The following is a 17,090-nucleotide window of genomic DNA, read 5'->3' on the forward strand; positions in this document are numbered from 1 at the left end:
ATGCATGCATTTTTTGAAACAAGATTTAGTGGTATAAAGCATTGTGCTCTTCAAGAATGCTGATGGTAGGAAATAATAGCAATGGAAGTATTGTTCTACCATGAGCATAGGTCACTTGATTGAACTGACTCTGTGGGGATGGTTGATGGCAAAAAAATACCTTTTCCAATAATTCAAAAGAAGATTGTCCAGAAGTACAAAATGAATGGTGATTTTTAATTAAAATTTTTATTTGAGATGATGACATCTTTTGAAAACATGTTTCTTATATTTTTAAGGACTCATTTTATGTCCAAGGGATTATATGCAATAGTTTTGTATGGGCCAATTGCCCAGTTTCAGTACATTTTTTGGGTTGTGCTGTGCAGGATATTCTAAGGTCTATCTTATATATAATGGAAATGTATATATACTAGTCCATAAAAGATATTGAGCTGTTAACCATATTAAGTCTTACCTGGTATTTGATAGATATGAAATATTTATAGCTGACAAATGATACTGCATAATGTTTATTATTTCCTTGCCTAATCTAGATCAGTCCCTAAGTCTAGGCTATAATTTCTGTTGACAATGACCTGGCCCTGAATTGCTATCATAAACTAATCTGATTTTACAACTGAATTCACATGACTTTGTCGTATTATTGGAAATATTCTTTTATATTATTCTTATTCTTAGTAGCAATAGGAGGATCTCATGCTTCACATTTCTTTTTTCACATTTAATAGTTATGTAAAACTGATAGATAGCATAACAGATAGAATGCTGAACTTAAGAGTCAGGAAGTTCCAAATAAAATCCTGCCTTGGACACACTAGCTATTTAACCCTGGGCAAGTTATTTAAGCCCTTTTTTGTGCATTGATCTCCTCATCTTTCAGATAGGTATAACCACCACACATTACTACCAGGGTTATTACGAAGAGTAGAATGAAGTCATGCATTTAGTGTTTACAAACCTTAAATGTCTATATCAATGTTAGAACCTACATTTACTCCTATTAAGACACCAAGCCCACCTTTGTAAGTGGCATGCTAAGAGGAATTGAGACAAATTATTTAGGAAAAATTGGTATAGACAAAATCAAAATGGGGGATGGGGGACAAAAGCACAACATAGACTTTTAGGAAGTTGAGGACCATGGCAACCTGCTGCCACTACAGGTAGCATGAGGTAGATCAGAAATGAGCAGGAATGAAATCCAAAGGAAGCTCGTGTTGGTGGCCAATACACAGTAATTATTTTGCTTAGTGTTCTCTTGCAGCCTCTATGTTCTATTGTACATATATTCATGCAGGCACATATTTTTTAAATGCCCAATAGCTTTGTAAGGAGCTGGGCTAACATACTTTTTTATCATTTTAATGATGTTCTCATTCAATAGCCCATAATATTAGAATAAGGTCTATCTATCTTTTGTGAAATTTGGTTATTTCTTTAAAAATCCTATAAGAAAAAACACCATGTATTACTGATTTGGTTAATTCTGTGGTTCCTGTTATGCCCCCCACAGTGTAAGTGAAGTATTTTTTTCCCCACTATAACACAAAAATCTCAAATGTCATTTTTATCTTTATTCTCTGACGCAGCTTCCAGATTAGTTATGGCCTGGGTTCTATTACATAACAATCACTGCCATACACAATTGTTAGGCTCTTGACTTAAATTCAAACTCAAATTTATAATATAGATGATATCTTTATTTTCTGAAGGCAAACAACACCTTTAAGAATTAATACAGTCATTTTTTTTTTATTCTCAGAAACAAATGTAGCCACAGTGAGTGCTAAGTAGAAAGTCAGATAAGGACAAATAATCTTTTAGCTAGCTTTCCTTCAAATTCTTTAAAATTTAATTTCATTAATTGGTATCCAGAGTATAAGTTGAATGGATTCAACCAAAACGGTCTTATCATTAAGCACAAAATATTTACTAGCTCCCTAAAACTTTTATCCAGTCAGCTTATCCTGACTAGCCCTGAAATAGAGAAATAAATGTTCATTCTAGTTTTTACTATTGGTTTAGTAAATAGAAGTGTGAATCTGTTAGGACTAAATTTTAATGAAATACAAAACTTACTGAACAACCATGACGATAGCTTTGGAGTAAGGAACTTGCCTGTGGCTCATACTGCTTATGTGATTGGTAGCTTCTTAGTATTCCTAACAACTCTTTCAGACCATAAAGCACAGATTTTTTTTTTTTTATCAGATGTGAACTCACATGTCTAGTTTTAAAAAATGATAAAACCCTAAATTATTCCAAAGGGCAGATGAAATAATATCTATGAAAGAATTTTGATTTCTTTAGAGAAAATGCACCATTTCTTTCCATTATGGCAGATATTTCCTGCTGACTTAAATGAGAGATATAGACTATAAGCAGAAATAATGGAAAATAGCTATTTCATCCATGTTTTCTAGTTGTATTTTCCCCTACCAGGTAGATATCCTGGGCCTAAAATTGGAGTTAAAGGAGAAATTCTTTGTCTTCTCTTTTAAACTGGGTTAGGGTATCGAGAATCCTGAATACATCTCCCAGAGTCATTTTAGTCGACTTGAGAAAGCTCTTTCTTCCAACTTACAGAAGTTCAAACTCTAGAAGATTTATTTTTGAGTATATCTGAAGGCTTATGCTGACTGTAATTCTTTGATTTAAGCACAGTATTTACCTTCCAACTCATAATTGAAACTTATTATTAAGTTAAATTAAAAATTATTAAAATAAAGAATTAAAAATAATTAATTACAAATGCTTCTGTGATTGATATACCTTTCTCTGAAATTAAGCATTGTGGCAAAGAGATCTCTGACTAGAGTAATTGCATTATAGACAATTTAAATAATATATTTATTTTATTTTAAACTTATACATAGTTTCCTTTAATGTGACATTTACTAGTGTCATCCCATGAAACTACCAGTTTTCAGTGAGAGTCATTAAACAATGTTGATCTGCCCATTTGAAAATTTTATTAATCACTATTTTGTTTCAAAATATATTCAAGTAAATCCTCAAATGAACTCAATGAGATGCTCCCCATCTTTTAACAATGCATTAAGTTGTCAACTCGGGCAGTTTCTTCAGAAGTTAAAAGTAGAATTAAAGGACTAGCAAGAAATGCCAACTAGTCAAATTAAAATAGACTTCTGTTTTAAAAACATCAGTTTGGATATGGAATAGATGGGCATAAGTTTGTTACAAATCTTATGATTTAAAACATTTGCCTACATGTATACATATTCACATTTTATAAGAAAATATGTAGTGTGACAGAATTTGAAAGTGTGTTGGATAGGTAATGTTATAATTTGTCATTTGATAGTTCATATATGTTCATAGGATCGTAGCTTTATCTTATGGGCTATCTAGTCAAAGTTTATAGTTGAAGAAATCTAAACCTGAAAAATATCAAAGTATTTGCCTAAGGTCACAGAGTGGTAAATGGCAAAGTCAGGTTTTTAATCTGATCCTCTGAGAAACAAAACCAGCATTCTTTCCAGTGCACTTCTGCTGCCTTGAAATATTAGTTATCATTGATAGTTTATAGTTTATAAAAAGCCTTATGTATATTATCTTCTTTGATGATAGAGAAGTTGCCTAGATGAAATGGCCAATAAACCCTGAAGCCAGGAAGACTTAAGTTCAAATATGATTTTGGATATTTACAGTGTGATCTGGAGCAAGTTACTTAACCTCTGTTTGCTTCAATTTCCTCAGCTATCAAGGAGGGTTGAGCTTTTCCCCAGTTATTAAATGGAGTAAACTTTTGGGATAGTGAGGATTAAAAGAGATAATATTTTCCTGGCCCATTGTGGTTCACATATAAATGCTTATTCCCTCTGCCTCACTCCAATAACCTTGTAAAGAAGGTATAACTCTGTAAGTAAGATAATGCAAATATTATTTCCATTCCGTTTATGAAGAAAATAACTTGTTCTGAGCAATTGTGCCTTTGCCAAGGTTATGCCAATTGCAAACCGTAGATTGGGAATTCAGTCTGGGTTTTCTGATTCAAATCTAGGTCTCCTTTGGTGGCACCACCTTAACTCTAGAATAAATTGTTTAACCATTTAACAAAACTAGCCTGGCTTAGAAGTTTCCTTTCTTTCTCTCCATTTAGTGTGCTGCTTGATTAGCTGCTTCTTGAAAATGATTAAATGAGATGCTTTTGTATATATAAATGCTTGTTTGCATACAAACCCCACAGAATAACATCTTTGTATAGGGATTTGATGACTTTGGAGTAAACCATCTACCAAGTATAGTCACAATTTGACTTCTAGGCTCTACAGAGCTCAAGAGGTGGACCACTGAATCAAATGTTTTCAGCATGTCCGCCGTTCTATCATCCATTTGCCTATGAAAATATGTTTTTATGCCTTTGAGTCAAAGTTATTTTAGTAAATGGAAAATGTTTTAATCTATCTAGCTATAAGAAAATAATCTGACAGAAGGTCCTATGATCTATTCTTCTTTATTCCTCTATGAAGGGCAAAAGGGAGAAAATAATAACTAAAATAGCATTATTTTCATTACCGCCTTTGAGAAGAATCCTCATATTAAACATTACAGAATAATTATATGAATAAATATCCTTGAAAATTTGAATTCTCTTAAGGCATTCCAAATGTCAAGCAAAGAGTTCCCATTCAAGCACAATAATAGCAATGTTTTATGTTGAATCTTTCTGACAGGTACATGTATATATCTTTTCAGGACTTTCAAGACTTTGTTGTCCTCTTTTTACCTATGTTTCCATACTGGCTGGAGTCATTATTGAGAATTTTAACTCATGAGAAAAATACTGACTTCAATTTGTGGGTAAGAAAATAATCTAGATGTGAGAGTAATGACAGGAATTATGAATATGTAATCAATAACTTTCACTATTATACAAAGTCCTTTGAGCTGGAAAAATAATTGAATGATGACAAAAATATTTTTTAAATATGAAAAAGGCAGGCAGATCTAATATTAATTAATTCAATGACTAAGACCCCCAAATTTCAAAGAGGTATAGAATCTCAAAGCTGGAAGAACCTTAGAGACCTTGTGGTCAATCATGTATGGAAATAATAACAAACAACAGCAAAGATAATGTGGAGAGAAAGGACTGAAAAACATCTTCAAAAATATAGAAAAGGCTAAAACACGTCAGAAATATTTTTAGAACAAGCAGTTGTTATGTTATTGAACAATAATAAAGAATAATAAGGGGTACATGCCATTGGATTTTTCAAATTTATGTGAAAGTAACTGAATTTAGCCTGTGAAGTGGCCAAGGAATGGGAAAAAATTGACTTAGACTATCCCAGCATCCCAATACAAATGTTTTGTAAACATAGTATTTTTCCTTGCTGATAACCTTTACTTTTAATTTCTGAATGATGTTTTTTCTTGTAATAATCAAGGGTTTTAGTTTTGCAGGCAATCTCAAAACAATGATATTCGAATTCTCTTTCCCAACAGGTTTTCCAACCACTATCTATGATTTCTCTCTTCCCATGATATTGCCTTGATTTTGCCTTGATTTTTATTCACATAAGATTGCTGGGAGTCGTGTTTTTTTTTTATTGTTTTTTTTTTTAGGGCCTGAAAATTCTTCTTTTTCAAAATGTTATAGTTAAAACCCAGCTGGGAGGTTGGTTTTAGCAGTTAGAAAAAGCCACAACTTTAACTTTGCCAATAAAACTTATTTAAGTATGAAAAAAAATGAGTCAAAAATAAATTACTTCATACTATATAGATCCCCTTTCCCCAGAACCTTTCAGTTCTCCTACAGAGTCAAAAGTAATATACTTCAGCCCACAGCAGGTGTACAAAACTGGGGTTCGAAACTGAGTAAGGCATTTATTAAAAAACCTACTAAGATGAGCTATTTAACATTCCCCCTCCTCCTAAGCCAGTGGAATTGGCAGTGTCCAGCACAAAATCTTCTGAAGGAACTTTAGCCCTGAGGTGCTAAGAGTGAAAATGACCAGGCACCTCACTTCAGCCTTGGGATAAAAAAAAAAAAAAATTATTCATTGTTGATTACGTCATATTTCCCTGGTATTTTCTCCCTTCCTCCCCTCCCAAACCTAGAGGAGGAATGAATTTATAAAAAATGTGTGTATATAAATTGTCTTACATGTTTCCTTGTCAGTTATTTCTTTGGAGGTATACATTCACAAGTTATTCTTCAAACATTAATTCTGTAGCTGTATATAATATTAGTTCTCTTGGTTCTACTCATTTTAATTTTCATAATTTCATACAGGTCTTTGATATTTTTCTTTTGATTTAGCATTTATTTTTATATACCACAATATAATATATGACAAAAAATAATATGATACAAAGATTTGTAATAAATATGTAATACATTATGCTTATCTAAGAGAAACAAATTCTTTTATTAGCTATGTCCAGAATTTTATGTTTTATTCTCCCTCCCACTCATTCCTTCTCTCCCCCTCCCCTTCCTCAAGAAGGCAGGTAATATGATATAGATTATTCATATATTGTTAAATAACATTTCTCTGTTACATTAGGAAGCAAGACACATATTGCTTACACTAGGGAAAATTCATGGAGGAAATAAAGTGAAGAAATGGTATGTTTCAATCTGAATTCAGACTTTTTTTTTCTGTGGTGGTAGATATCCTTTTTTTGTCATGAGTCCTTTGGAGTTATTCTGGAACCTTGCCTTGTTGATAATAGTTGTTATTCATAGTTGATTATCATACATTATTGTTGTTATTGCATATAACATTCTCCTGGTTCTGTAATAGTAATGCCCATTTTAAAAAATAGAAGTTCAACAGGATTTAAAAGTGTGTGGAATAGGTAATATGATACTTTGTCATTTGATAGTTCAAATATGTTTAAAGAATCAGATTAACTTTATGGGAATTGTTATAAGGAAAGGATGTTATAGTAAGAGATGATGGTTGCAGAGGATAAAGATTCTGGAATGTTGGAAGGAGGCTTAGACTGGAACTGAAGGGGTTGGCTATCTTTCTCTGGATGTACCTGGGGAGATTGGCTGCCTGTCCTTAGGTTGCTGATCCTATCCTGCTTTCCTATCCTGTTTGCTGCCTTATTGTTATTCAGTTACTGTTATTTTTCTTGGAGAAGAACCTTGTGATCGTGAACTAGCTGTCTGCACTGACTGTAAGAATGGATGTGGAGGTATAGTGATTAGGGAATTGATTAAGGCAGTGATGGGCAAACTACAGCCTAGATCTGGCCTGCAGGGAATAGTTTGCTTATCACTCCTTATCCTTCAACCCTCTCACTGGAAATACATTATATCTTTCATTTATTATATCCAGCTCTGTGACTTAGTAAATCTATGTACTGGTCCCAGATCAGATTTTGCCTGACCAGGCTAACTATTGGCCTGCAACCCACAATGTAATTACTCTTGTTACTGGCCCAAAGTAACCCATCTCATCCCATCCCCAAAAGTACCCTATTACAGAATCTAGTCAAAATTTATATTTGAAGAAATTTAAGCCCAAAAGAAATAAAAATAGTTGCCAAAGTCCTTTCCTTACAACAATCCTGTCTTGGAAGTAAAGCCCATTTTTTACAGAAGAGGAAAGTGAGACTGAGTATTTAAATGACTTAGCTATGATTATGTGTATCTAGGAAGTGTGAGGGAGGATTTGAAGACTGAGCGTTCCTAACTCCATTTATTCCACTACTAAATTCCTTCCCCAAGATGATAGGTAATATGCTATATAGGTTGTACATGTGCTATCATGCAGTGCATATTTCCATATTCATTCCATATTTATCATGTGAAAGAGGGCACATATTGCTTATGCTAGAGTAATAATATTGCTCTTCCTCTTGAAGAGGATGGGAGGGATGTTCCTTTTGACTTCTATTCCTTCTTCAAAATTCATCTCAGGTCTTCCTCTTGTGACCCTTCTTATCTACCTGAAGTCAGGACCACATAACTTAGCAAGCTATCTTATAATCATTTCCTATAAGATATTTTTCATATGTCTCATCAATGGACCCAGCTTAATAATAAACTACATGAGGAAGGTGACTTTTATGGTATCCTCCATACTTCAGAAGCCCTTATTTTAGTGTCTCCATGTTATAAATTGTGGTAAAGAATGAGGTCACATTTTATACAGGCCTCAGTAAATTGAGAAGAGTTTATCTAGGCAGGCATGAACATGGATTGTGTGTATGTGTGGTAAAGGTGGAATTTGGGGTAATGTACACACAGAAAACAAATGAGGGTAGAGGAAGAGTCAGAGGAAGACAAAACAAAGGTTAAAAGCAGTCATAAATGAATGACAAATGGAATCCTAGTTAAGATAGCGGCAAAGTAAAAAGGAACGCTTGACCTCTCCTAACCGAAACATACAGGACTCCTCAGGGGGACATAAAAACAAATCCAGACAAACAGAGGGACCCCACAACAGGGCGTAGCATGGAAGGTACATGGAATCGGGGCATTTCCATGCTATAAAGGGGTGAAACAGCTCTCACTAAATCAGAGACTGAGCAACCCTCCCCCCCCCACACACACACCACCTATAACGCCAAAGCCAGCTCAAGAGAAATAGAGCAAGTTTTGGGCACCCATTGAGTCATTGGCAGCTCCAGGGCCTGTTCCTGAGAGCAGCAAGACTTAGTACCCCAAAAGGCTAAAGAACGTGCACAGACTTTGAGCACGGACACAAAGCGCAGGCACACACAGGCACACGAGAGCGAAGGCTCTGAAACCCTGAGTGGGGAACCAGTGCAGACAGGTATACAACTGTGGAAGCAGAGTTCTGAGACTTGTAAAGGAGCCTCTGGCAGAGGATCAAGCAACGGGGTCCACCAGGGGGCTTGACCTTGAGAACAACCAGAGCTGAGACCTCAGGAGGCTAAAGAGCGCAGACAGACCCTGAGCGCGAGGATAAAGCTGAGAACGTGCTGGGCTAACAATGGCAACCCAGAATCAGGAAGGCCAAAAGAGAAAGATTAACAAGAAGAAGAAGAAATCTTTAACACTCGACAACTTTTACACGGAGAAAATCCAGACAACCGAGCAAACAGAAGAGAACAAACAAGCATCTGGACCCTCCCAAAATAATGAAAACTGGTCACAAGCGCTTGAAGAGTTCAAATTTGAGATGACGAGAAAGTTGGAAAAGATTTGGCTAGAGAAATGGGAAATCGCTCAAAAGGAAATCAGGCAAGAAAATAACAGTTTAAAAGGCAGAATTTTGCAATTGGAAAGTGAGGCTCAGAAATGAAATGAACTGATAAGCAAATTGAACACCAGAAATGACCAGATTGAAAAGGAAAACCAAAAGATTATAGCCGAAAACCAGTCCCTAAAGGCTAGAATTGAGCAATTAGAAGCCAATGATCTCTCAAGATAGCAAGAACAAATAAAACAAAGTCAAAAGACTGATAAAATAGAAGGAAACATGAAATATCTCAATGAGAAAGTGATAGACCAAAAAAAACCAGTCTAGAAGAGACAATTTGAGAATCATTGGTCTTTCTGAAAAAGCAGAAATTAATAGAAATTTGGACTCCATACTAAAAGAAATTATTCAGCAAAATTACCCTGAAGTTCTACAACAAGAGGGCAATATAGACATTGAAAGGATCCATAGATCACCATCTACGCTAGACCCAGAAAGCACAGCGCCCAGGAATATAATAGCCAAATTCAAGAGCTTCCAAGTAAAAGAAAAAATCTTACAAGAAGCCAGAAAGAGACAATTCAAATAAAGGAGCACCAATCAGGATCACACAGGATCTGGCAGCCTCCACATTAAAAGACCTCAAGGCTTGGAATATGATATTCAGAAAGGCAAGAGAGCTGGGCCTTCAACCACAGATCAACTACCCATCAAAATTGACTATATACTTCCAGGGGAAAGTATGGGCATTCAACAAAATTGAAGATTTCCAGGTATTTGCACGGAAAAGACCAGGACTAAATGGAAAGTTTGATATCCAACCACAAAAATCAAGAGAAACATGAAAAGGTAAATAAGAAACAGAGGGGAAAGAAAGAAAACTCATAATTTTTAAGGGCCTCAGTAAGATCTAATTATCTGTATTCCTATGTGGAGAAATGCTATGTATAATTCTCTGTAGTGAACTCTATTCACTATTATAGTATTCACTATTATAGTAATCAGAAGAATAATTCATAGGGAGAGGGTAGAATACTAAATGATCTAAGATGATATGGGGGGTTGGAAAGAGGGGAGTGAATAGCAGGGGACACCAAGAGAAACTTGAGAGAATAAGAAAAATACGATATTCTATCACAAACGAAGAGGGCATGGGAAGGGGAGGGGACAAATACTATTATAAGAAGGAGAGGAAGAGAGCATTAAGAGGTAAAATTTAAACCTTACTCTCAGTGTAATCAACCCTGAGAGGGAAGAGTAACTATATTATCCATTAGGATATAAAACTATCTAACCCTACTGAGAAGGGATAAACCAAGGGGAGCAGGGGAGTGGGGAGGTCAAAAAAAGGGAGGGAAGAAGAAGGGGGAGGGAATTTATTAGGCCTTTAAAAGTAAAGAGGGGAATAAAAAGGGAGAGGGTAGAAAGGGAAGTTAATCAAGGGAGTGGATAAGTGATAGAGGCTTAATAGCAAACCACTGGTTTAAAAGGAAGTAGTTTAAGAAGAAGGGGTAGGAATAGGGGAGGATATGAAAATGTCAGCAAATGCACAACTGATAATTATAACTCGGAATGTGAATGGGATGAACTCACTCATAAAACGGAAGCAAAGAGCAGAGTGGATTAGAAACCAAAACCCTACTATATGTTGTCTACAAGAAACACATATGAGGCGGGTGGACATACACAAGTTTAAGGTTAAGGGCTTGAGCAAAATCTTTTCGGCATCAAATGAGAAAAAGAAGGCAGGAGTGGCTATTATGATTTCTGACAAAGCCAAAGTAAAAATAGATATGATTAAAAAAGACAGGGAAGGTCATTACATCCTGATTAAAGGCAGTATAAACAATGAGGAAATAACACTGCTCAATATGTATGCACCAAGTTGCATAGCATCCAAATTCATAAAGGAGAAACTGGCAGAGCTCAAGAAGGAAATAGATAGTAAAAACATAATAGTGGGAGATCTAAATATTCCTCTTTCAGATCTAGATAAATCAAACCAAAAAATAAATAAGAAAGAGGTAAGAGAGGTGAATGAAGTCCTAGAAAAATTAGATTTAATTGATATGTGGAGAAAAATAAATAGGGACAAAAAGGAATACACCTTCTTTTCAGCTGCACATGGCACATTCACAAAGACTGACCATGTTATAGGGCATAGAAACATTGCAAACAAATGCAAAAGAGCAGAAATAATAAATGTAACCTCAGATCATAGTGCAATAAAAATAATAATTAGTAAGGGCACCTGGACAGGCAAATCAAAAACTAATTGGGAATTAAATAATATGATTCTCCAAAACCAATTAGTCAAAGAAGAAATCATAGAAACAATCAACAATTTCATTGAAGAGAATGACAATGATGAGACATCCTACCAAAATCTATGGGATGCAGCCAAGACAGTACTCAGGGGGAAATTTATATCCTTGAGTGCATATATTAACAAATTAAGGAGAGCAGAAATTAATGAATTGGGCATGCAACTCAAAAAATTAGAAAGCGAGCAAATTAAAAATCCCCAGATGAAAACTAAATTAGGAACGCTAAAAATTAAAGGAGAAATTAATAAAATCAAAAGTAAAAGAACTATTGAATTAATAAATAAGACTAGAAGCTGGTATTTTGAAAAAACAGATAAAATAGACAAAGTACTGGTCAATCTAATAAAAAAAGGAAAGTAGAAAACCAAATTGACAGTATCAAAGATGAAAAGGGAGATCTCACCTCTAATGAAGGGGAAATTAAGGCAATCATTAAAAACTATTTCACCCAATTATATGGCAATAAATATAACAATTTAGAAGATATGGATGAATATTTCCAAAAATATAAATTGCCTAGATTAACAGCAGAAGAAATAGAATACCTAAATAATCCCATATCAGAAAAATAAATTGAACAAGCCATCAAAGAACTCCCTAAGAAAAAATCGCCAGGGCCTGATGGATTCACAAGTGAATTCTATCAGACATTCAAAGAGCAACTAATCCCAATACTATACAAATTATTTGATATGATAAGCAAAGAAGGAGTCCTACCAAATTCCTTTTATGACACAAATATGGTACTGATTCCAAAGCCATGGAGATCAAAAACAGAGAAAGAAAACTACAGATCAATCTCCCTAATGAACATAGATGCAAAAATCTTAAATAGAATACTAGCAAAGAGACTCCAGCAAGTAATTAAGAAGATCATCCACCATGATCAGGTGGGATTTATACCAGGAATGCAAGGTTGGTTCAACATTAGGAAAACCATCCACATAATTGACCATATCAACAGTCTAACAAACAAAAATCACATGATTATCTCAATAGATGCTGAAAAAGCCTTTGACAAAATACAGCATCCATTCCTATTGAAAACACTGAAAAGTATAGGAATAGAAGGACCTTTCCTAAAAATATAAATTGTATATACCTAAAACCATCAACAAGCACTATATGCAATGGGGATAAATTAGAAGCCTTCCCAATAAGATCAGGAGTGAAACAAGCATGCCTATTACCACCGCTATTATTCAACATAGTACTAGAAACACTAGCAGTAGCAATTGGAGAAGAAAAAGAAATTGAAGGTAACCAAATAGGCAATGAGGAGACTAAGCTATCACTCTTTGCAGATGATATGATGGTATACTTAAAAAATCCTAGAGAATCAACTAAGAAGCTTGTAGAAATAATCAACAACTTTAGCAAAGTTGCAGGGTACAAAATAAATGCACATAAATCATCAGCATTCCTATACATTTCCAACACATTAGAGCACCAAGAGATAGAAAGAGAAACACCATTTAAAATCACCCTAGACAATATAAAATTCTTGGTAATCTATCTACCAAAACAAACACAGCAATTATATGAAAACAACTACAAAACACTTTCCAAACAAATAAAACTATCTCAACAATTGGAAAGCCATTGATTACTCATGGGTAGGTCGAGCTAACATAATAAAAATGACCATTCTACCCAAATTAATTTACCTATTTAGTGCCATACCTATCAAACTACCAAAAAACTTTTTCACTGAATTAGAAAAAACTATAACAAAGTTCATTTGGAATAACAAAAGATCAAGAATATCAAGGGAAATAATGAAAAAAAATGTGAAGAAAGGGGGTCTAGCGGTACAAGATATTAAACTATACTATAAAGCAGCAGTCATCAAAACAATATGATACTGGCTAAGAGACAGAAGGGAGGATCAGTGGAATAGACTTGGGGTAAATGACATCAGCAAGACAGTGTATGATAAACCCAAAGAGACCAACTTTTGGGACATGAATCCACTATTTGACAAAAACTGCTGGGAAATTTGGAAAACAATATGGGAGAAATTAGGTTTAGATCAACACCTCACACCCTACACCAAGATAAATTCAGAATGGGTGAATGACTTGAATATAAAAAGGGAAACTATAAATAAGTTAAGTGAAAACAGAATAGTATACTTGTCAGATCTCTGGGAAAGGAAAGGTTTTAAAACCAAGCAAGAGTTAGAGAAAATTACAAAATGTAAACTAAATGGATTTGATTATATTAAACTAAATTCTTTTGTATAAACAAAAACAATGTAGTCAAAATCAGAAGGGTAACAACAAATTGGGAAAAAATCTTTATAAGAAAACTCTGACAGGGGTCTAATTACTCAAATATACAAGGAGTTAAAGCAATTGTATAAAAAATCAAGCCATTCCCCAATTGATAAATGGGCAAGAGACATGAATAGGCAATTTTCAGGTAAAGAAATCAAAAGTATCAATAAGCACATGAGAAAGTGTTCTAAATCTCTAATAATTAGAGAAATGCAAATCAAAACAACTCTGAGGTATCACTTCACACCTAGCAGATTGGCTAAAATGAAAGAAGGGGAGAGTAATGAATGCTGGAGGGGATGTGGCAAAATTGGGACATTAATGCATTGCTGGTGGAGTTGTGAACTGATCCAGCCATTCTGGCTGGCAATTTGGAACTATGCTCAAAGGGCTATAAAAAGTGCCTGCCCTTTGATCCAGCCATACCATTGTTGGGTTTGTACCCCAAAGAGATCATTAATAAACAGACTTGTATGAAAATATTTGTAGCTGTGCTTTTTGTGGTGGCAAAAAACTGGAAAAGGAAGGTATGTCCTTCAATTGGGGAATGGCTGAACAAATTGTGGTATATGCCTGTGATGGAATACTATTGTGCTAAAAGGAATAATAAACTACAGGAGTTCCAGGTGAACTGGAGAGACCTCCAGGAAGTGATGCAGAATGATAGGAGCAGAGCCAGAAAAACATTGTACACAGAGACTGATACACTATGGTAAAATAGAATGTAATGGACTTCTGTACCAGCATTAATGCAATGACACAGGACAATTCTGAGGGAGTTATGGTAAAGAACCCTACCCACATTCAGAGGAAGGACTGCAGGAGAGGAAACATATAAGAAAAACAACTGCTTCAATGCATGGTTTGGGGTGGACATGATTGGGGACGTAGACTCGAAGCTACCACACCAATGCAAGTATCAACAATTTGGAAATAGTTTTTGATCAATGACACATAATAAAACCAGTGGAAATGTGCATCAGCCATGGGTGGGTAGGGTGCAGGGGGGTGAAGGGGAAAGTAGGAGCATGAATCATGTAACCATGTTAAAAACAAATATTAATAAATGTTTAAAAAATAGATGAATGACAAAGGAAAAAAATCTCAATTTTCTTTATGATAATGGCATTTTTTCTTTCTAAAAATTTCCTGAGAGGCTAAATTGAAGTAAAATATGTCACAGTATATTTAACCCTTTGCTTTGTCCATTTTTACAGTTTAACCTACTTTGTCTAGTCTACCTAAAGATAATCTACCTATGTGAACTGAAGGACTGACGGTATGTGTAAATAGAATTAGCTCATCCTCATTCATTGTTAGACTCTAGCCATCAGAAATAATGTCATCTCATCCAACTTAGTAGGGAGGGGGGATTAGTTACCCACGTGTGACAATAAGTAACAAATCAAGAACAAGGGACTGCCCTTTGGGCAGTCCAAAACAGTGTTGAGACTGCCATTTTTCCACTGGAAATTGGTGGTGGATAGAGGAAGTGACGAAAGATGCTATCTTTTATATATGATGGTAACTTCTTGTGGAGGCAGTTGGCTCTGAACTTAGTGGTGAAGGATCTCTGGCAAGACCTCAGACTGCTTCCCTCTGAATTGTCACCTGGGTAAGTTAGACTGACTTCCTTTCTCCTCCCTTGGCGTTTCTGGAGGCTCTACCCTCAAGGAGGCCTCTCTTGCCTCTCTAATTGTAAAAGGCAGGGGTCGGCAACCTTTTTGGCTATGAGAGCCATAAACGCCACATTTTTTTAAATGTAATTTCGTGAGAGCCGTACAGTGCTCACAGTGCCGCTCCTGTAACAGCGCCTGAAAAAAAATTAACTTTATGGCTCCTGAAGAAAACGCCATATCTGGCCCTCAAAAGAGCCAGATATGGCTCAAGAGTCATACATTGCCGACCCCTGGTCTAGATGCTTATTGATCTTATTGAAGAAAGAAAAGAAAAATATTAATTATCTAGGTTTCCTTCTTTCCAAGGCCACTTGATGTGTGATAGAACAATCTAGATCAGCACTGCAATTTTCCTTTTAGGCCTGTACTTTTCTTTTCTCTTCTGATCCAGTGAAAGGTATTCCGGGATTTCCTCCTCCATAGGATTCAGGTTTACCTAGAAATGGAAAGAGCCATCCAATTTCTCCTTTTTCCCACCTTAAACTTACTCATTAAAAGCATTACTCATTGTGAGCATACAATTTTTTCCTTTCTGGGAAATCTTCCTTTTATTCTATTATTTATTTATTTATTTATTTGTTCTTTTATTCTATTACTATGCTATCAGGTGGGGGGAAAGTGCTTTTAGAATGCAAGCCATTAGCTGCCATTCCATCATATTACATGATATACAGGCCTTTCACTTTCCAAGAATTGCCTACAATTTATTTTATTTTGCTATTCTATTAAAAACAGATATAGCTAAGAAATGGTCAACCGGAGAGATACTTATTAAACTTTATATATATATATATATATATATATATATATATATATTTGCACCTTATCATTTAGTCTTCTTGGTTGGCATTATTCTCATTTGCAGCCAGTTTGAGCCATTTACTTAGTGTATAATGTATTTTCTTATCTTTACTTGGAGAATGTGAAACCATCCATTCCTATGTATCTTTGAAGACAAACTACTAGGCTGTGAAGCCTGCAACATTTATATCTCAAAGTAAGAGAAAATTGTCTGTTTTCAGGAAATAAAAAACTGATAGGAGTAAGCTAGAAAAGTGGGGATTCAGGGTCCATTCTGTGGGAACTTATTCTTTCTGAACTAAGGATATACTATAAAGTTTCAGGTCACTTGGTTTCATGAAATGAGAGGAAGCCACAATGCAAATGCATGTTGTAATGAAGAATAATAGTGTAGAAAATTCCAAGAATAAACATATGTTTAGTATGCTAATGAGAAGAGACAAGGCAGAATAGACAGATGGGGAGAAAGTACAAAGAAATAGATCAACTCTAGGTATAGATAAACAGAAATTGCTGGCACTGCTTTCCCCCCAAAAGCCCTTATGACTAATGTTTTGTGAAACAAAGAAATATAGCTAAAAAGGCAAAACTTTTTGCTTTGCTGAATTCTCATATGCCTAGTTTGATTACTATATTTCCTCATGTGATTACTTTCTTTCAATCACATATTTTTTCTCCTAGTGTTGAAGAGAAAACAATGATTTATTTTCTGCACAATTTTCTATCTTTACAACTTTACTTTGACACAACCCAGAATTGTCCAGAGATCAGGATCAGGTTTCATAGTTAAAGTTCCCATCTCCATGGAAACCATAAACTATCTCTCCCCTCCTCTGGATTATTTTCTAT

The sequence above is a fragment of the Gracilinanus agilis genome, chromosome 3 (assembly GCF_016433145.1).
Source record: "Gracilinanus agilis isolate LMUSP501 chromosome 3, AgileGrace, whole genome shotgun sequence".
Lineage (NCBI taxonomy): Eukaryota > Metazoa > Chordata > Mammalia > Didelphimorphia > Didelphidae > Gracilinanus > Gracilinanus agilis.